The following is a 21,933-nucleotide window of genomic DNA, read 5'->3' on the forward strand; positions in this document are numbered from 1 at the left end:
TTGTGACTGGTGGCAGTACCTGCTAATGACAGATTATAGCAGCAGAGTATTGTAGCATGTCTCAGCATACCAAGGGCCTGATCCCGTGAGATACTGAGCACTCTCCAGCTCTATTAGTTTAAATGGGAGTTGAGTGTGCTCATCGCCATGTGGTTGCTCAGCACCCCCTGAGAAGAACAAATGGATATAAACTGGCAACCAGGAAGTTTAGACTTGAAATTAGACAAAGGTTTTTAACCATCAGAGGAGTGAAGTTTTGGAATAGCTTTCCAAGGGAAGCAGTGGGGGAAAAAGATCTATCTGGCTTTAAGATTAAACTCGATAAGTTGGTATGATGGGATAACATGATTTTGGTAATTAAATATTCATGGTAAATAGGCCTAATGGCCTGTGATGGGATGTTAGATGGGGTGGGATCTGAGTTACCCAGGAAAGAATTTTCTGTAGTATCTGGCTGGTGAATCTTTCCCATGTGCTCTGGGTTTAGCTGATCGCCATATTAGGAGTTAGGAAGGAATTTTCCTCCAGGGCAGATTGGAAGAGGCCCTGGAGGTTTTTCGCCTTCCTCTGTAGCATGGGGCACGGGTCACTTGCTGGAGGATTCTCTGCTCCTTGAAGTCTTTAAACCACGATTTGAGGATTTCAATAGCTCAGACATAGGTGAGAGGTTTTTCGCAGGAGTGGGTGGGTGAAATTCTGGGACCTGCGTTGTGCAAGAGGTCAGACTAGATGATCATAATGGTTCCTTCTGACCTTAGTATCTATGAATCGGGTCTATATTTATGAATTTATAAAGTGCTATAGCTCAACCCCACAACAAGCAACTACTTAGTTTATTTAGTTAGGTACTAAGATTATCTAAGAAGAAGGCCAGTGCCTAATTTGAGAAGCCTCAAAGGATATTTAGTTTACAGGCTTTGTTTAAAGTTAGTAATACTTCCTTTAACACAACAACAGTAATAATTACAAATAAAACCCTGAATAAATCCAACATGGGAAGTGTATCCAGGTATTCTGTGTTAATATAGCTCCTCAATAATAACTGCTCCACAGCCCAGGGAGGTTATCAGGAAGTATCTCATGAACTTAAGTGAGTTTTGGATCAAGCACTAAGTAGGGCTTAATCACCTGTAAATTAAGAATGGGGAATTGATTCAGTACAACAAAATATAGTGCAGTGTCACACAACCCTCAGACTAATCAAACTCCAATCTGATTTTAAGCTTTTATAAAGCTTGTTTCTATTCACTTATGCAGTTTTTGTGGTGCAACATCTATGTGAGTACAAATTTGAACCACTTCAAATATCGCTTGTTGTAGTGATTTGCGGGGACAGGCTGGGAACTTGGATTCATATTTCACTACCCAAAGCAGCTCTTACAGGTTGAGCTGCAGGTCATAGGAAAAACCAGAAAGAGACTGTTTCTGGATCTCTTCAAGATGGAGTCTTGCTAATTCAGTGGAAACTGATAACTCCCCTTAAAGTCAGTGGAGTTACTTAAGATTTATATCAGGAAATCTACCCACTGGAGACATTTATCGCCATAGTATCTAAGTGCTGAAATGTGAGTTATTTGTGTATAAAATTTAAAATGATAAGTTTTATGCTCTTCCACTTAGTACATGGTATAATCTCCTTCATCTTTCATATGAACAACACATCCCCTAAGGAAGAGTAAGAATCTCAAAATACAGCATAAGATCACATACATAATCTGGCTGCTAGCTGGTCTTCTTGGTTGCTATACCACTGGTCTTTTCTTTTTTTTTTAGGTCTCCTCAGCACCTTCTTCTCACCTATTTTGTTTTCATGCCTGAATTGTTCACTCTACCCTTACAGTGCAACCTGTACTGTATTACAGTCACCACTCAAGGAACGGATAGAAATGGGTTGTTTAATTCAGCAGGTTTTCTAATAAAGGTAGAGTGGAACTATGCTCAGTACACTTGGAGCTAGTTTGGGGTTGGCTGAATAAGGGTAATTGCTAGCACAGGTTTTACATTATCTGATCTATTATCTGCAAGATGGTATTAGATCACCTCCCACTTATTTACAAAATAGAAATAACATTAACAATCTCTCTTTTTATCTCCGATAGCCTTGGAAGGATAAATAGCTCGATTAGTTTATGTGATTTAGTGTATGTGAGAGAAGAGCTTATTAGGAGAAAACTAAGAGATAAGTTTAGCTGAGAACACGGTGAGATCTTTGTTCATTCTTTTCTCTCTCTGGAGTGAATTCTGTATTCTAGGTCTAGCTTTATGAAATTTCTTTCTTCTGCACTCTCAAACCTACCCCTGTTGGTCAACAGGTTCATGGTTCCAGTTATGGGAGGTTGTTGTGGGAGATTGTGGTAAACAAAGGCAAAAGCCAATGAAGGGCTTTGAGTATCTAGACATCTGTTTTCTCAGATTCACTGAGCTTTGCATATGTATTCCTATCCACCAAGACCTGGACAATGGCTGCCCTACCTCTCCCCTGCCCTCCTCCCCTCCCCCCCCCCCAAGTCTTAAGTCCCTCAAGCCTTTCTGGGAACATTCGTTTAGCCTCATTCAGTCAGGCCACAATCAGAAGGAGGCTTGGAAAGCAGATTGGGCTAAAGAAGACATAAAAATTAAGCACCTTGTGCCAGATCCTACACAGAAGGTTCCTGGGTTTGACCTTCCACAGTCACCTTGGTCAACTCTGAACCAAATCCAAACCAACCATGGTAGATGCGGACATCTAACGTACAAATGGAAAATCAAGGACTCCCCAGCGTGTGAGTGTGGTTCTCCACAACAGACCATTGAACACATCACTACCTACTGCCAAATTTATTAATATGAAGGAGGCATCACAGCAATAAATTCTACGACTCCTGACGTAGCCGTCTGGCTCGATCAACTTCAGATGAAATAGCTGCTGCTGCTGTACACCAGCCGTATGAAAGAAAAAGTATCTCGACAAAGGGCTTGAACTGGACTTGTTAAACAATGGAGAAATAGTGCAGAGAGCAGAACACAAGGTGATTTGGTCACAGTGGCCTGTGTTATGCAGACAGACTACTGTGTTTTATAAATAGACTATACTCTAGTCAGGATTTACTTTTGTTCAAACCGGTTAGAGTAAAGATTTTCTTCTGAAAAAGATAATTCCTTGACTTTGGCACACGCCTTGAATATAGTGCAGAGTCACAGTTCAGTCCCTGGTCCCACCTTTGCTCTGGGGAAGAAGTATTCAGTGTCCCTCCTATAGGTGTTGCAGATTACTTCCCTTTCCATGCTAGCTAGCAGGTTGGGGAAAGAGGGTGAAGGCTTCACCCACTCCCTAGTTCTGCCCACCCACCTGTGGAGGAGGGCATGTAGCAATCTTCACTCATTGCTCTGGTTAGGTAATCTGGGGTGGTAAGGATGTAGATCTCCTTACATCCAAATGGGCACATAAAATAAGTAGTAATCTCATCCATATTTATTAATGGACAGAAAGTTTAGAAATAACAGCTCAGCAATAGTGAGAATTTTAGTTCAGCACCTTAAGTACTAAAGTTTATATTTTTTCAGCAATACCACACTAACGTTCACCCAGTGTTAATTTAAATTCAGATCAGTGCTGTTGTCAATACAGCTATTATGTTTTTGGATATTTCCAGTTCAAATTTCCTTAGTACTATCAAACTGAAATACAAAGGCCATTAACCCTCTAGAATCACATGATAAGGAGAGGTGTTTCCAATAGGACAAATAGGACAGAGGTCCTAAAAGAACAGAGTATAAATTGAAGATGCCCTCAAAATAAATGTTAAAGATGGAACAAAAATATAGAAAGAAAGAAAACACACACACACACACAAAGGAAAGAAACTATGGTAGTGCTGAGGCAAGCAGTAATTTATTAACGTTTCTCTGCAGAAAAGTAAAGAAACTCTGCATATCTGTTTTGCTTAATTATCTGGTTGACCTCAGTAAAAAGAAAAGCTGAAGTTAAATGCATAACATTTTTCTTTACAACATTTTTTCCCCCAGTTCCTTTCTTATGAGTACCCATGTGGTTTCTTTTTCGGAGCACAGTGATAGCTCTAGTCATTTTAATGACCTCTGAGAAAGTGCTTCAGGACATATTTGCAGAGCTGAGGTTGCCAGGCCACAGCCTTGTCTCCTTACCATGCTCCAGATATTGAACCTTCCCGTAACTACAATTACAACATAAACCACAAAATGTAGATTTACAGATTGTTTTCAGCAACACCCATTCAAATTTACTTATATTTACACTAGAAAAATTAGGGTAAGTGCTATTGTGACCAGAGACATAGACCAAGATCAATAACCAACCAATTCTTGGCTAATAAAGCACTTCTCTAAGGTCTATGGTTGCTTTATTCTGACTTTGAGGTTGGCCTCTAATGTCTTATCCATTGACTTTTCCCGTAAATATGTCTAATAGAGACCAGGCTGAACCCTGAGAAGGAAAGATACACTCTGTTTGGTAAGAATTGCTAATTAACTAAGTATGTAAAACCTGTAGCTACTTACTGCTCTCAGCATTTCTTCTGTGGGTAACATGGATCTAAAAGTCAAACGTTAACTCCTGTTTTATATGCAGAGATTTTTCTGAAGGTCTAACCAGTTCAAAATCTACATTAATAGAGAGACTATTTTGTATTCTTCTCTCTAGTAAGATCATTTTAAAATAGTGAAGGGAATGGTATTCGCTATTGCTAAGTCCATTTGTATCAGAGCAATAGGGTCCTTTTGTCATGTTCTTCAGCAACATATTTTAAAATATATTGATTAAAGGATAATAAGAAAGAGAGAATTTCATTTTTTTTCTATTAAATATGGCATTGCACTGCTGGTACGTGTGGGCCATTGTCTAATTAAATTCAGGGCCTGTGTGGTCAGTCCTCCCTCAACTCCTATTTGACTATCCTGGGAGTTGGAGATGTTCTGCATCACTAATTATCAGACTTTTAAAGCTTAACCCTTCATGGGGCTGCACATTCTGGCCCTGATCCAGCAAAGCGCCTTTAGCATGTGCTTCATTTTAAGGACCAGGAAGATACATCCTTGCTTCTCTTCTTCCAATGTAAGGGGGTAAGGAAACAAATCTATGGGAGGTGACCGTATCACACCGCTACCCAGAGAAGTCTGGGTAGAAGAAAAGACATCGGGGATTGATTGTGTTTGTCTTTCTTGCCATATTGGATGTAGTGCTGTAACAACATAGATTTTTAAAAAAATTACCAGTTATTTGCAGTATGGGACTGATCTAAAGAACATGGAAATCAGTGGAAGCACTTACTTTGACTTCATTGAGATTTAGATCTGGCCCTGTATTAGCATCAAATTAACCCAATGTGATAGGATATCGTGACTATAGAAGGGAACCAATTATCATGGGAGAAAGCATTCCTCCATCTTGTACAGTGAAAGATGATTTTTTTTTGTTTGGCTTTTTACCATCACTGTAATATAGACAGCCACCTGTAACAATTGTTGGAAACCTCTTATTTGCTCACTGCCTCGTTATGTGTATATACAATACACTGGGTTAGTGCATACGTGTACACAGTATAGTCTTGGTTCATAATCTTTAATTGGTCTTGAAAATTATTAAAGTTGGTAAAAATGTGTTTTGTTTTTTTAAAAACATTTCTGAAAATTTTCAAAAAAAAAATCTGTCAAAATTTTGAAGTTTTGAAAAGTTTCCACCTGCTCTAGAATGGTCTTGTAAAAAGAGCTGCAAATCTGGAAACCATATTTGGACATTCTAAAGCTCGATTACTCTGTGGTGTAATAAATGGATCAAATTCAGCTGTGGTGTAAGGGGACGCAACAAAATTGGAGTCCTCATCTGAAATGGAAGCCTATTTCTGCACAGGTTATCTTGGACTTGGCTAACACAATGATGGTCCAGTTCATGATTGGAAAGCACTTTTTTTCCTGATATGCAGGCAGATTTTTCTTTCCTGGAATATTTTATCTACATGTGGAAAAAGTGTGAGGGTAGATTACGGAAAGAATGTAAATACCTTGCTTGTCACACTTAGTCAAGGATGGACTAACTTATGCGCACTTGTGGATCTGTGAAATGTGTTCATTGGAGCTGATAGAGTGGAGATGAGCTGACTTCCAACTGTTTTCCTCGGAACAATAGGAGAAAGCTACAAAGATCATGAACAGTAAGTGCAAATATCTGTAATATTGTCGTAATCTGCTGGAGCAGCCTGCATGTTAACTGGAAGTGAGATTCCCATCAGAAAACAGGTAATACCACTTAACATTCTTTGAAGGGTGCCTGATCTTTTGACATGGGAGCAGGTCACTTGGCAAGGTTCCATTATACAATGTAATGATGCAATGTGTTCAAGTGGCAAACCACCAGTTTCCCTCACTGAAAATTTTAAATGGTACACAATAAAGTTTGCTGTCATCTGAGCAAGTCACTCGCAGTTAAAAACAGATATCCTGATTTCTTCCTAATCCTCCTCCAATCCATTTGGACAATCTATTTGTCTGTGTGAGAGGCAGGGGAAATTCACCCATCTGGCTTACTTATACAGTAACTCTGCACTTAAAGTCCTCCTGGTTACCATTGTTTCATTGTTATATTGCTGATCAATTAGGGAACATGCTCGTTTAAAGTTGCGCAATGCTCCCTTAAAACGTCGTTTGGCAGCCGCCTGCTTTGTCCAGTGCTTGAAGGAAGAGCAGCCCGCTGGAGCTAGCTGGTGGGGGCTTGGAACCAGGGTGGACCGGCAGCCCCCCATCAGCTCCCCGCTCCCCTAAATTCCCTGTGCAGCAGCTGCCCAGCAGGCTATCAATTGCTGGCAGTTCAGCTGTCCCTCCCCCACTGCCATGTGCTGCTCCTGCCCTCTGCCTTGGAGCTGCTCCCCAAGCCTCCTGCTTGCTGTGCAGGGAGGGGGAGGGAAGAAGGGGGCTAATGTCAGGGTGTCCCCCTCCCCTCTATTCCTGCACCCCACTTACCCCATCTCCATAGAGCGGGGTGGGGGGACACGACAGGGCTCAGGATGGAGAGAGCTTGCTGGCAGCAGCTGCTGTCTCAACTTGCTGATCTACTTAAAAAGGCAATGTACTTAGCGTGGCGTCAGCTTACTTAAAGGGGCAATGAGCATCTCTCTCTCCCACAGGGTGTGTGTCTCTCTCTGCCATGCTGTCTCCCCTCCCTCCATTCGTGCTGCCTTGTAGAGTGTAAGGTTTCAGAGTAACAGCCATGTTAGTCTGTATTCGCAAAAAGAAAAGGAGTATTTGTGGCACCTTAGAGACTAACCAATTTATTTGAGCATAAGCTTTCGTGAGCTACAGCTCACTTCTTCGGATGTATACTATGGAAAGTACAGAAGACGCTTTTATATACACAAACCATGAAAAAATGGGTGATTATCACTACAAAAGATTTTCTCTCCCTCCACCCCACTCTCCTGCTGGTAATAGCTTATGTAAAGTGATCACTCTCCTTATAATGTGTATGATAATCAAAGTGGGCCATTTCCAGCACAAATCCAGGTTTTCTCCCTCCCCCAACACCTCCCCCCCCAAAAAACACTCTTCTGTTGGTAATAGCTTATTTGAAGTGATGACTCTCCTTACAATGTGTATGATAATCAAGGTGGGCCATTTCCAGCACAAATCCAGGGTTTAACAAGAATGTCTGAGGAGGGGGGGGGGTAGGAAAAAACAAGGGGAAATAGGTTACCTTGCATAATGACTTAGCCACTCCCAGTCTCTATTCAAGCCTAAGTTAATTGTATCCAATTTGCAAATGAATTCCAATTCAGCAGTCTCTCGCTGGAGTCTGGATTTGAAGTTTTTCTGTTGTAATATCGCAACTTTCATGTCTGTAATCGCGCGACCAGAGAGATTGAAGTGTTCTCCGACTGGTTTATGAATGTTATAATTCTTGACATCTGATTTGTGTCCATTTATTCTTTTACGTAGAGACTGTCCAGTTTGACCAATGTACATGGCAGAGGGGCATTGCTGGCACATGATGGCATATATCACATTGGTAGATGTGCAGGTGAATGAGCCTCTGATAGTGTGGCTGATGTTATTAGGCCCTGTGATGGTGTCCCCTGAATAGATATGTGGGCACAGTTAGCAATGGGCTTTGTTGCAAGGATAGGTTCGTGGGTTAGTGGTTCTCTTGTGTGGTATGTGGTTGCTGGTGAGTATTTGCTTCAGGTTGAAGCAAGGACTGGCCTGTCTCCCAAGATTTGTGAGAGTGCTGGGTCATCCTTCAGGATAGGATGTAGATCCTTGATAATGCGTTGGAGGGGTTTTAGTTGGGGGCTGAAGGTGACGGCTAGTGGCGTTCTGTTACTTTCTTTGTTAGGCCTGTCCTGTAGTAGGTGACTTCTGGGAACTCTTCTGGCTCTATCAATCTGTTCCTTCACTTCTGCAGGGGGGTATTGTAATTGTAAGAATGCTTGATAGAGATCTTGTAGGTGTTTGTCTCTGTCTGAGGGGTTGGAGCAAATGTGGTTGTATCGCAGAGCTTGGCTGTAGACAATGGATCGTGTGGTGTGGTTAGGGTGAAAGCTGGAGGCATGTATGTAGGAATAGTGGTCAGTAAGTTTCCAGTATAGGGTGGTGTTTATGTGACCATCGTTTATTAGCACTGTAATGTCCAGGAAGTGGATCTCTTTTGTGGACTGGGCCAGGCTGAGGTTGATGGTGGGATGGAAATTGTTGAAATCATGGTGGAATTCCTCAAGAGCTTCTTTTCCATGGGTCCAGATGGTGAAGATGTCATCAATATAGCGCAAGTAGAGTAGGGCGTTAGGGGACGAGAGCTGAGGAAGCCTTGTTCTAAGTCAGCCATAAAAATGTTGGCATACTGTGGGGCCATGTGGGTACCCATAGCAGTGCCGCTGACTTGAAGATATACATTGTCCCCAAACGTAAAATAGTTATGGGTAAGGACAAAGTCACAAAGTTCAGCTATCCAGGTTAGCCGTGACATTATCGGGGATAGTGTTCTTGACGGCTTGTAGTCCATCTTTGTGTGGAATGTTGGTGTAGAGGGCTTCTACATCCATAGTGGCCAGGATGGTGTTTTCAGGAAGATCACCAATGGATTGTAGTTTCCTCAGGAAGTCAGTGGTGTCTCGAAGGTAGCTGGGAGTGCTGGTAGCATAGGGCCTGAGGAGGGAGTCTACATAGCCAGACAATCCTGCTGTCAGGGTGCCAATGCCTGAGATGATAGGGCGCCCAGGATTTCCAGGTTTATGGACCTTGGGTAGTAAATAGAATATCCCAGGTCGGGGTTCCAGGGGTGTGTCTGTGCGGATTTGATCTTGTGCTTTTTCAGGGAGTTTCTTGAGCAAATGCTGTAGTTTCTTTTGGTAACTCTCAGTGGGATCAGAGGGTAATGGCTTGTAGAAAGTGGTGTTGGAGAGCTGCCGAGCAGCCTCTTGTTCATAGTCCGACCTATTCATGATGACAACAGCACCTCCTTCATCAGCCTTTTTGATTATGATATCAGAGTTGTTTCTGAGGCTGTGGATGGCATTGTGTTCTGCACGGCTGCGGTTGTGGGGCAAGTGATGCAAGTGGGGTGGGGAGAGAGAAAACCTTTTGTAGTGATAATCACCCATTTTTTCATGGTTTGTGTGTATAAAAACATCTTCTGTATTTTCCACAGTATGCATCCGATGAAGTGAGCTGTAGCTCACGAAAGCTTATGCTCAAATAAATTGGTTAGTCTCTAAGGTGCCACAAGTACTCCTTTTCTTCTTGTAGAGTGTGAGGCTACATTAACAACAATGGGTTAACCCTTGAGGGCTCAGCTGATTGTTAGTTCATCATTTAGCATTAAGGCATCCCCTGGGAAATATCCCACCCTCTGACTTCACCACCTCAACCAAGCTTCACAATCATCATCACTGTGTACCAGTATTAAATTGTTTGTTTAAAACTTATACTGTGTGTGTGGTGTAGTCTTTTGTTTGGTGAAAAAAATTTCCCTGGAACCTAACCCCTACCCCCATTTACATTAATTCTTATGGGGAAATTGGATTCACTTAATATTGTTTCGCTTAAAGTCATATTTTTCAGGAACATAAATACAACGTGAAGTGAGGAGTTACTGTATCTCCTCAGGATATGCAAACCTATTCAGACTGTTCACTAGTCTATGTACAGTCTGTAGGGTAATGGATCCCCCATTCTGATTTGGTCCCTGGGCAACACCATAATAAAAATAATATATTCATAAAATGTTCAAAAATAATTCTTATAACTTTTCATCTTCAAAAATTACCTCCAAAATCCCTGTGGGGTACAAGAGCGGGTATTCCCATCTCCATTTTACCAAGAGGGGAGAGATTCATAGCTGTCAGGCCTGTACTGTGTCAACTGGCGATCATTCCTGGGTCTCAAAAGCAGGAAATGGCAAGTTACCCACCAATATGCCTGCTGTGGAGTTTCCTGTGTTTCTCTCTTAAGTACATGGTGATGGCCACTGGGCAGACAAGATACTAGACTAGATGGACCCCAGATCTGACCCTGTGTGGTCAGTCTAGGAATGTCTACACTTCACCCTGGGGATGTAATTCCCACCACGAGAAGATGTACCTGCACTAGGTAGGATTAGGGTTGCCAAGCCTGCAGGATTGCCCTGGGGTCTCCAGGAATTAAAGATTAATCTTTAATGTGATGAAACGTACAGGAATACATCCAACCAAAACTGGCAACCCTAGGTAGGACTGAGTTAGAGAGCTGAAACTAGAGTGCTGCTGTGGCAGAGCCAGTGGTAGGAGAGGCTATCCAGCCTGAGTACAAGCCTGTCTGAGGTGGGCTCGTGTCTGTATGTCTCCTCGAGCTGGGAATTACCTCCCCCACCCCCAGGTTGAAGTATAGACACACCTTCTGTGGCGCTGAGAAGGACCTAACGGAAGTCAATAGACTTTACACTAGCTGAGGATCTAACCCCATTTTCTTGTTTCCTTCCACTTTAACTTGACCAGACCCCCCACCCCCATTTGTTAGGAATAGGATGCTTTTTGTAGTGTTCAAGTGAATGGATTCAGCTCAGAGGCATCCACAACAGCTACGAAGAGGTTCCTTTTCTAGCTATGGCCATGTTCATTTTGGGCCCGGAATTCTTTCCAGTTGGTACGGCTCTGAGAGAATTGGTCATGTTTGCATTAGTGTTTCTCTGCATTGTTACAATGAACAAAGCAATTAATATGTCTTTAATTTGCACCTCACAAAACAAAAAGGATGCGTTCAGTCTGTGTGACATGTCGACAATTTTTTCTTTAAAAACAAAGTTTCACGCTGTGACTACAATTAGTGTAATTGTCAGCTCTTCTCTAAAAACAAATATGTATTAAGAGAAAAGCCAGTATTGTTCCCTCCTCTGGTGTGAAAATGAGACAATCAAAATCTATTGTAATTACCTCAGTGATATTATAATTAGCAACGATTAAGTTATTCCATGCTGCTTTTTTCCTCTTGGCTACAATTAAAAAAGTATATATCTTTCTGCTGCACATTACTGCTGATCATTTTACCTCCATACATGTCTGGTAAGTGGATAAATTAGAAGTAATTTTAAAGCACAACTCCGTTAAAACATATATCTTTCTATTTAACTGCTTTAACCCTTTGTATGGTTTATACATCTCTTAACGTCTGTGTAAAATAAATAGTTGTGGGGGTTTTTTTGTTTTGTTTTGTTGTATTTGAATACTGTCTAGGACACTAAACCAAAGCAAAAAAGAAAAGAAAAGAGGTAAAGAATGTCCCTATTTATTTATAATATATATAGCATAGGTTTTCAGATGCTGCTAGTGATCTTGTCTGCCCAGCTAGAGACACGTGAAGTGGCTTTCTTTTCATAGGGGAGTGCTCAGCCATAGGCCCTCAGATACTACAGTGATGAGCGTGGTATAAAATCCTATATAAAATAGAAAAGCATAGACCTTTCTGAATACCAGGCCCCTTTAAGGTGTCTCAGATTGGGCTCCCTAAACCCGAGGCATCCCAAATCACAAATTGCTTTTGAAAATGTAGACCTAAGACCCCAATCCTTCATGCACTTAAGTACACGCTTAGCACTGTGCAAATGATGAGTCCTGTTGAGGTCAGTGTATACCCAAGTGTAAGAGATTGAGCATGTGTATAATTATTTTAAGCATCAGAGCCTGGATTCTAGGGATCATCAGCATAAGTTTCTAAAACTACACCACACACAATACATACCAATTCACACCAAATGAGTGCATTGGGTACTTCGGAAAGCTATCATTAGCCATCCAATAATAATCCCCCTTATACAAACCTTGGCTATTCGGGGGGGAGAGGGGAACTAAATTGGGAGCATATTCCCATGTGAGCATCTGCTGCACTTCCTTCCCCGGCAAATGACCGGAGTAAATTCCATTTTACTCAAATACATGGGGTTGCCCCACAGTTGTGTATTAATTGCACAAATCCTGTGCTGAACATGAAAGATAGCTGTATGCACTTTTGTCAAAAGGCATTTTACAATAAAAAAGTACATGCAACCAATATAAATAATTTTACCATTGGCTTTGTGCTCCCAAATACACTTGATCCACATTTTTCAATGTGACATGAGCGCTCATACTTGGAGTGCTCAAAACAGGTAGATACCAGGGGTCTATGCTAATTTTGCCTCCCATTTAAAAAAAAAAAAAAAAAAAAGGTCATCAGTCACATCTCCCCCTCTAAATAAATAACCGTCTGTATTCACAAAAAAATAAGCAGGCAAGCTAATCATTAGAATTATGTGAATTGAAGGTCCAAAGTATATGATATAGACATGACCCGCCAATTCTAGGTAGGAAGTCTCTTGGTAGTCTTGGAAAACAGCGTACAGAAGTTTGTTTATAGCCCCAATGCTATCAGACTTTAAATCTCTCCCTGATCCCCTACTCTTGCTGGGCTTATTTTGGCACCATTCCAGGACTAAATATGGCAGGTCCCGGACCTCAGAACGGTGTAATTTTCATTCCCTGCTAAGTGCCTACATTTTTAACCACACAGAGGCAGAGCTCCGAGCCTCTGGCTTCCTTTGTGTGCATGTCAGTGATGATAATAATGTCTCTATTGGTATTTTGTCTCTGAAGTGAACTCCTAAGGCTTTCATTTTGTGAGTGGAAATCCTTTACTAAAAAGGTTTCCATCTCTGACTTCGTATGGGGTGCCACAATCTAGCCTCATTAGAGGCATGGAAAGCTCTCAGGTCAGCCATGATAAGACAACAGGAAATATTATTTTCTCCAAATTTAAGGGGGAAAAAAATCCATGATTTACATTTTTCTTACTCTTTAGGGCGGATGAATTTGTGATCTCACAATAAAGGGGTATAAATAGGGCCATATCCTGTGAGGTACAGAGCACCCTTTACTCCTATGGGCCTCAGTGGGAGTTTAGAGGACTCGGCACTTCACAGGATGAACAATGACAGCACTGGAAATGGAATTCTGAGTATGCTGGGAGACCAGATGTGGTCCCACCAGCTGCAGAGCAGCTCTCCAGCACCCCTTTATTGCTTCTCTGAACCCTGGTGCGAGGTCTAAAGGAGATCTTGACCTGCTACGCTTCTGGATGGTGGTTTCACAATGCCTGATGCGATCCCCGCAGTTGTGAGGCAGCTCGAAGTATTTGCTTGAACTTAGAAAGCAATTTTAACTGATTCAGTGGGGGTTCTCCCCCCACCATTTGTTCCATTGTCCTGGATCTCCCTCTTTCATCTCTGCAGTTTGTGTTCAGAGTAGATTTCCGCACATGTGCCTACCTCTGGGTATCGTGCTTCTGGATATGGAAGGAGAAAACAAAATACGGGATAGTGAACGGATTGCTTCTACCTTGCGAAACTGATGGATTTGTACTGTAAGACTAATGATTCTTTTTAAAAAGTCCCATATTGATTGAAACACTCTTCTTGGAAATAATCAGCTTCAGTTGTGACATGTGAGGGTTGGAAAGCACCTGTACACTGCAGGAAGCCTTTCCGTGCCTTTGTTTACAAGGCAGCTCTCTCATAAATAATCTTATGCTTGACTGGGTCTGGATGCCTTGATTTTCACCCCCTCTGCCCCTTTTATACACCCCCCTTCTATTGGTATGTGATTTGTATTTTTAAATACGACTTATTTATTAGCATGCTGACAGCTTTATTTAAAGGATATTGCTTTGCAAGAGAAATGCGTAGCTCTGGAGTTTTGATGTTTCAGGGATTTTGAAGCAGGAATTCCAGGAGATTAGAGACCCATGGCTTCCCACAGCAGCCAGGCTGACACATCTACACAAATGTTGTTAGTCAAATTTACTTATAATTGGTTTGTTAAAACAGACCTGCATGCTTAGCCCTATGAGACAAAAAGATTACTTCATAAACAAACACTAGGGAGTAACGTATCCAACGTATCCGCATTACATATGTTAGAACAAACACATTTTGCTGGGATAGGTCCTTGTTCCTTTAAATCTTTTGCTCTGTGAGAAATTCGAAATAATCCTGTAATACAGATCTGTTTTCTCTAAAAGATTTAGTTTAGGAGAAGGATATTTTATCACTATTGGACTGTGACTTGGGATACTGGGGTTCTTATCCCAGAAGTTCAGTGTTTTACGTTAACCATGGGCAAGTGTCAAACCGCTCTTGGTCAGTTTCCCTGTCTGCAAAATGGAGATGCCAATATTAACCATACAGATGTTGCGTTTTAACCTTTTACTCTTCAGATGGGAGTCTCCATAGAAATGTAACATATTATTATAAAATAGGAGGTCATATTTTTAAAGGTTTATAGTCTATAGATGAGCAAATTGATGGGAATGAAATTAAGAACCAGAGGAAAACATCACCTAAAATTAATACTGAACAGTTTGTGAAGTTTGAAAAAGTATGATGGAATTTTGTTTAATTTCCATTTTCCCACTAAGGTTCCCAGTATGGACACTGAAACACGAGGAGAAAGGCTGTTGTCATGCTATTCCCATGCTATTATGTTGCTAAACCAGCATGTACTAGAGCTCTCAAGAGAGGATTTGTTCTCACATTCCTTACAGAGCAAAGCACTTTGCATCCTAATGTTTGAGGTTTGTCTGAGCAGAAGAGGACCTGTTCCACTTGCAATCCTTTTGGTTCATTATCACCATTACTTCCCCTGGTTGGAAATGGGCAGGTCCGATCAGTATTAGAAGCAGCTAGAGACTCTCACTGGAGAACATCCTGCATGGCCTTCAGAAAAACTGGTGCATAAGTGGAATGAGATTTTGGGAGTCCACAGGGGGAGTATTCATCCTTGTGTTCTCTGTGGAGGTTCCTCCAACCCTTGTGTGAGGAGTGAGGGGGCACCTGGGGATAGATGAAAATTCTAGTGAAGACACAACCTAGTAGTGAGCTAATCACATTCCATTTTTCTGGTGATCAAAGGTAAGGCCTAGGAAGATGAAAAAAGGATGCAGGGACCAGAGAGGCAAAAATAAACTAAGAAAACAGCTTGTTACCATCCCATATTTCTAATGAAGTGCTTCATGCCACCGCAACCATAAGAAGTGAAGTTAGAATGAGCAGCTTCCCATTAGAAGGAACGTGGCCCATGTTGTTATAATAAGGAAAGGATCTTAAATCGACAGAGCTGTGCTGCCTTTTGTACACAAGAAAAGCTAATCCCATTAAAAGTAATGGTCTAAGATTGCTCACTCCAAGTACTGATAATGAGTTAAGTTTGTGCTGTCTATAATGAGTCTTCAGTGTTCTTTATGTCCTTGTTGTTGATGAACTGCATAGCATGAGCCATCCCAAGCTTAATTATGAAAATTTCTCAGAGTGAAAATTATCTTTTTAGGAAGCAGCTGTAAATAAATACCACAGGATGGGGGGCTCATTCTGCATGAAGCCCAGTGCCCTCAGCTTTCATTCATTTTCCTGGTAGTTGCAGCTGTGACAGTATTTAAGCCCCTATAATATGACGTGAGTCTCATAATGTTAAACCAGAAAAGTCATATTTAAAATTTGTAGGAACAAATTGCTCCTCTTTTAGCACATGGAGACTTGTGTATGAAATTATCAAAATGCAGTTTGCAGGGCAGGCCGATTTTTTTCAATCTGATTAGGGATTTTAAAACTATCATACCGTTGCATTACACTGTTGCTCCCCATCGCCCACCATTTTATATGGCTGCATGATCTGAGGCTATTCTAAAGCTTCTAAATTCTCACTTCCAGCTCCAGTTAGATATATTATTTCCCACATGCTTGTAAAACCAGTTCCTTGGTAATTTTTGTCTTTATGGCCTGATATAAAGACCGCTAAAGTCAATGCAAACATGCCCATTGACTTCAGTGGGTTTTGGATTGGGTGGAAGCATTGTATGTATATTCCTTTGATTATCATGGTAAGAAGAATCTTGTTAATGACAAAGCATTCAGGAAATCCTATAGCTTTCTGTGCTGCAGAGATAGGCATGAATAACTTTACTCACAGGACTAGACTCATTAAACTCACACATTGCAAATTACACATGTAAGTGTCTCTAGGATCAGGCCCTAAATTAGGTTGCATCATTATGTAATACTTTTTCACAACATAAAAATTCTGAAAATAATCACACTGTTTAGGGCACATTGGAAGAGCTTGAGACGTATCTTATCCATATGCAGCAGTGTAACAGAAATCAGTAAAACCCAATTATCCTGGAAGTCTGGATTTTTTTTGTTTGTTTGTTACAGTCATTATTTACATTTATATTTTCCTTCCTTTTATGGTATTGAACTGGAACATTCAATGCTAGCTGGCATGGAACATTAATTGTATACTATCCAACATATGGCCATAGGATGTGTGCTCACAGATTTTGTAGTATCTGGCCACAGAATCTGTGCACAAAATTGTAACATGCATTATCCCCCACCCCCATTAAAAATGTGCATTACTGATCATTTCATTTGTTGAGTAGATGATTCACTATAAACTGGTCTTTGATATAGGAGGGCTCTGATTCAATTAAAAAAGAATTATGAACAGTGACATTCATAACCCCAGTTCCTAGCTCAGAACTTTTTAGCCAAATCAGCCTCCAGCACAATATTAATACATCCATGAAAAGGCCAAGGAAAATGCAGATTCTTTTATTCTATATCCCTGTCCAGCTTCTTTGCTGATGGTAGCCACTTTAAAGCTGGAAGAGAACTGGACAGTTTTTGTTTTTTAATAAACCAGGTTTTCAAACTACCAAGTCTGTTTTACTGATTGGAATGGGGTTTTCAATACGTTGAGACTGGATTTTGATCAGGAAAAAGATCAGATCTCTGGAACTGGGACACCAGATCCCAAACCGCTTATGTTTCATGGAAAGTTCAGATAGAAACTCTACCAACATCCTCTAATGATCACAAGTTCCAGGCTTATGGACGCAGTCCTGAATCCTGTTACTCACTTGAGTAGTCTTTACACATGTGAATTGTTACAGACTTCAGCCGTAGCCTCCATACGGCTATGCAGAACATCTGCATGAGCACAAATGTCCATCTGTCTAGATCTGATTGTCGGATCAATGCTGAAATAGTACTGCACACATAAGAAAGGTTTGCAAGATCAGTTCCTATATACGGTGTTTTTAATCATTGGACTGACTCAACTCTTCTGCATTTGTCACATTTACCAGATGAGAAACCAAGCTTCTCACAAGCGTAGGACTAAATCCACTACTGTACAAAGAGTGAATAAAGTTATCACACAGCAACAGCAGTGTGACATCATTAAACTTGAAATGCTGTATTCCCTTTGAGTTTCTGTTAATTCAATTATTGTGAAAAATACAGTCAGAGCAACACACACAGTCTAATGTTTGCTGGTTATCTTTGCACTGTACTGTTGCAACAAAAACAACCCCACTGGTTTGAGTTTGCAGTACTTCTCATTAGAATGTAAAGTTCCCAAGACTACTAATGATATTTCTGTCAGGTACATTGCCCTCAGCAACAGAGAATTGGATGTTTTCCGCTGCAGTTTGCTGCTAGACTTTCTCACTCTCTCTTATTTCCTTTAAATTCAGAAGATTGGGAGGTATGAAGTCAGGAAGTGTAGATGTTGAAAGGTCTCTGAAGGCAATAGGTGTTGAACAAGTTGTTAAACAAGAGAATTGGAACTCTTTTGTCATCATTCCCAATGTAGCATTGATTGATAGGAATCTGAATAGGTATTGGTTTTAGATAAACAAGACAAAGTGAAAGATCAACAACCACCAGATGGGGTTTAGAAAAGGATGGGAAAGATAATATTTTGCACAGATCAGATTCTGCTTTCTGTTACACCAGTGTAAATCTGAAGTCACGCCATTGACTTCAGTATCATGGGTCCAAATTTTATGCACTGCTATAACAGAGAGTAGAATTTAGTCCAAGAGGTACAGTATGTTTTGTTCACAAACGGGGATGCTGAAGGCAGGTTGAATTCAATGAATGGAACTTTATTAAACCCTGTGAGTTCTTCCAGCCTAACTCCCTGTGCGTTCCCTGTTCCTATAGTGTCCTGTTAATAACAGTCCCTCTAGGGAACAGGAACCCTCTGACTCCCATTTCCCTGATCATGATACACAGTAAATCCAACTCCAGATGATCCTCAGTGGTGGAGTGACCTGAAAATCAGCAGTTTTGGTTTCCATGGATTTGCTTGCCCATTTTATAGTGTCATTGCTTTTGTACCTTCATCTCCTGCCTCATGTCTCTGGTTCAAACGAACCCCAAAAAATCTTAAATTGGAACTCACCGGAAACTGTTAGGTTTTGCATGGTTTCTGCTCAAAGCCATCAGCTAAGACCATCACCACAATCCCTAGAGTGGGCTGCTCCACCATTCTACCCTCCATGCCACATTATCATCATGAGACTTTCAAAGTGTGTTTCAAATATGAAGTGAGCCTCCCAACATACCTGTGACATAGGGACCATGCTCATATAACAGAGAGGTAATCTGCTTGCCCAGAGTGACAGAACAAGTCCGTGGGAGAGCTGGGAGTACAGCCAGGATCCCTGAGTCCCAGTGCCATGTCACTAGACAAAACTCCATCCATGTTATAAAATATGGGATAACTAAGTATTTAACCAAGAGATTGACAGTGTGCCCAGTGCCCATTATTTTAAATGCCTAAATACTTCATAGCTATTGAAGTCACAAGTTTCATGTAAGTAACAAAAGTTGTGTGAACAGGGAGGCATTTTTTATTGTTTATAATTTGTTTAGGTTATTTAGACTTGTATGTACAGCGCCTAGCACAATTTCCCCCCCCCCCCTTCAATTTCAATGGGAGCATCCTGGTGATACTGTAATAATAGTAATAATTAGGAGAAGTGCGGAGATCATTCACCCTCATAGTCAGATCAGGTGTGTATCTCCAGAGAACAAAAAAAAAAAAAAAACACAACAACCCCAAGGGTGTCTCTGAGGCAAGAGAGACCTAGAGCTAGGGGCAGGAGGCCCTGCAGGGATAAACCTGAGGAACAGCCAGTTCTGAAAGAAGTACAATCCTGTCTTATAGGAATTTAAGCAAACCCCAGGAAATGAGCTCGAGATAAGATTACTGATCTCACTTGTTTACACTGTAATTGGAATAATATTTACATTCTGAAATAAACTTGACAAGTCAGCAGGGTCTGTTCTCCCCTTGACTCAGAGACTTGGAATTAATGACCCCAGGCGATTGAGAAATGGGGCAGGCACCTGGTTCAGATGCTGAATTTACCCTTGCTGGTAAAATTAAAGAGCAGCTCCACGGATGACAATGCAGTTAAACTGGTGTGAGATCAGAAACATGCCTTCCAGCTCCAACCCTCTTGCCTTTTTGCTTTTCTTACACTGACGACCAATTTTTGAGCTCTAACTTTGAAGGTTCCTTCTTTCTCTGTATCCTCTGCCAGCCTTTAATGTTACAAGAACTACCTCCTATGTTTAATTGTTTAATTTAATCCTGCAAATTATGCTTAGCCGAGCAGTACTGTTTAATTGATTAATAAATTACCATTGACTGTCAATGCTCTTGGATTTCCTCTCTGTGATATTGAATGCATAGTTGACAGTAATTAAATAATCATTTCATCACCAGCAGTGATTGAGTTTATCTAATTCAGTGGGTCTCTTATGTAACTAGTATTGAAGTTTGAACTCTTATAGGATTATATTGATTGATGGATGAAGACCAGAGAAGGAGAGAGATACCACATGTTGTACCTTGCATTTGGAACAATCAGTAAAAGAATCAGTAAAAAAGATTGCTGCCCTGCTGGGTTAGCTTAAACATGAGAAAATGGTTTCCCCGCCCCTGCCTTTTTTGTTTGTTGTTTGTTGGGGGTTTTTTTACACTAATTGGTGTTCTCACTCATTTGTCAGAATGTGCAATAAAAGAAATTGCTATTCAGGTAGAAGGGGAGAGAAATCTAACCGTACTGTGTTACTTTACTTTAAAAGTTTTGCTTAGGAATTAATAGCACGGTTTTGTATATATGTCCATCATACATATGTGTGCCCATATAGAGGGGGTGTGTGTATGCGTGCGCACATGCATTCTAGACTAGCAAAATGATAATTGGCTAAATTAATATTCTCTCCTTCACACACTCTTCCAACTCCCATTCTGTAACCCCCAGAGGTTAAATTCTGATTCCACTCACAGTGGTGTAAATTCCATCCAAGTCCATGGAGTTACTCTGGAGTGATACAAATGTAACTGAGAACACCTTGGGGTCTAATAAGTGTAAGGAAGGTTATGAAATGCGACAGGTGGCAGAGCAAGCTTGTGGAATTGCCTTCAGAGGAGTGATCAAGGCATGATTCAACCCCCATTGGTCACCGATGGTTTTAGGATAATGAAATTAATCCTGCCATAATGGTGGGAGATAGATGAGATGACCTGCTGGAAGTTCCTGCCCACCCAAGTGCTGATTCTTGCAAATCCTTCCTAAGGGAAAACTTGCATCCAAAGCCTAAGGGTGTTTTTGAATATTTAAGTGTTTAGAGGATCAGGAGTAAAATTTGCCCTTGGATGTGTGTATGTGCAACAACCATTGATGGCTATGGTTACTGGAGGGTGTAAAATCTGAGACTAGAATGTGAGTGTTGTGGATGGCCAATTACAGGGATGCCCAATGTCCTTTTATGTGTTTAAAGGTGATTAATAGGCTTTGTGTCAATTATCAGCCTTCCATGTCTTTGGAAAGTCCTCAATTCCCTACTTAATCAAAATAGAAGACCCATTTCTGCACTGCAAAAATCCATGCAATGCAACCAAGGCCATTACAAATGAAGGGCCTGAATCACCCTTTCAGGAAGCATGAATGAAGGGGGAACCTCTGGTCTAGCTACATGGAGGCACTTGTGAAAGCCATGGCTGATCAGTGGTGTAGCATTTAAAACTGATGGAAGTAAAGGATAAAATACTCCTTAAACATACAGATGAAATTCCACCACAGCCCTAGTGACATTGATTAATTATCTGAGCTTTGCACTCTTGCTTTATGATGCCACCATCACCCCCTCAATGGAAAGGCAGCCTTATTATGTACAGCAGGGTGTACATTATTCTATATATTCTAAATCATTTGACTATTTTCGGTCTCCATTAATGTCAAATTACAATGAAACTCTTAAGGAAATATCCGCAATGACTCTATGAACGCTGAAAGAATTAATTATGATTGATTTTATTAATTAAGTTCGGTAGCTAATGTCTTTACAGTAATGGGATGCTTAAAAGACAGAGTCAGGATTAAGTGTCACACCTAGAGATTAGTTGAACAGGTTCAGCATAATGTGGGTAGCTATCTTCAAGTAAAAAGATTTGGCTTTTACAAAGGGAACCCTACAGATTCTGCTCTGGTCCACAAGTCATAGAAGGCGTTTGATTGGTAAATATTTAACAGAAGGAAACCTTACCCCCCCCCCCCCACACACACACA

This window comes from Eretmochelys imbricata, chromosome 10 (genome assembly GCF_965152235.1).
Source record: "Eretmochelys imbricata isolate rEreImb1 chromosome 10, rEreImb1.hap1, whole genome shotgun sequence".
Lineage (NCBI taxonomy): Eukaryota > Metazoa > Chordata > Testudines > Cheloniidae > Eretmochelys > Eretmochelys imbricata.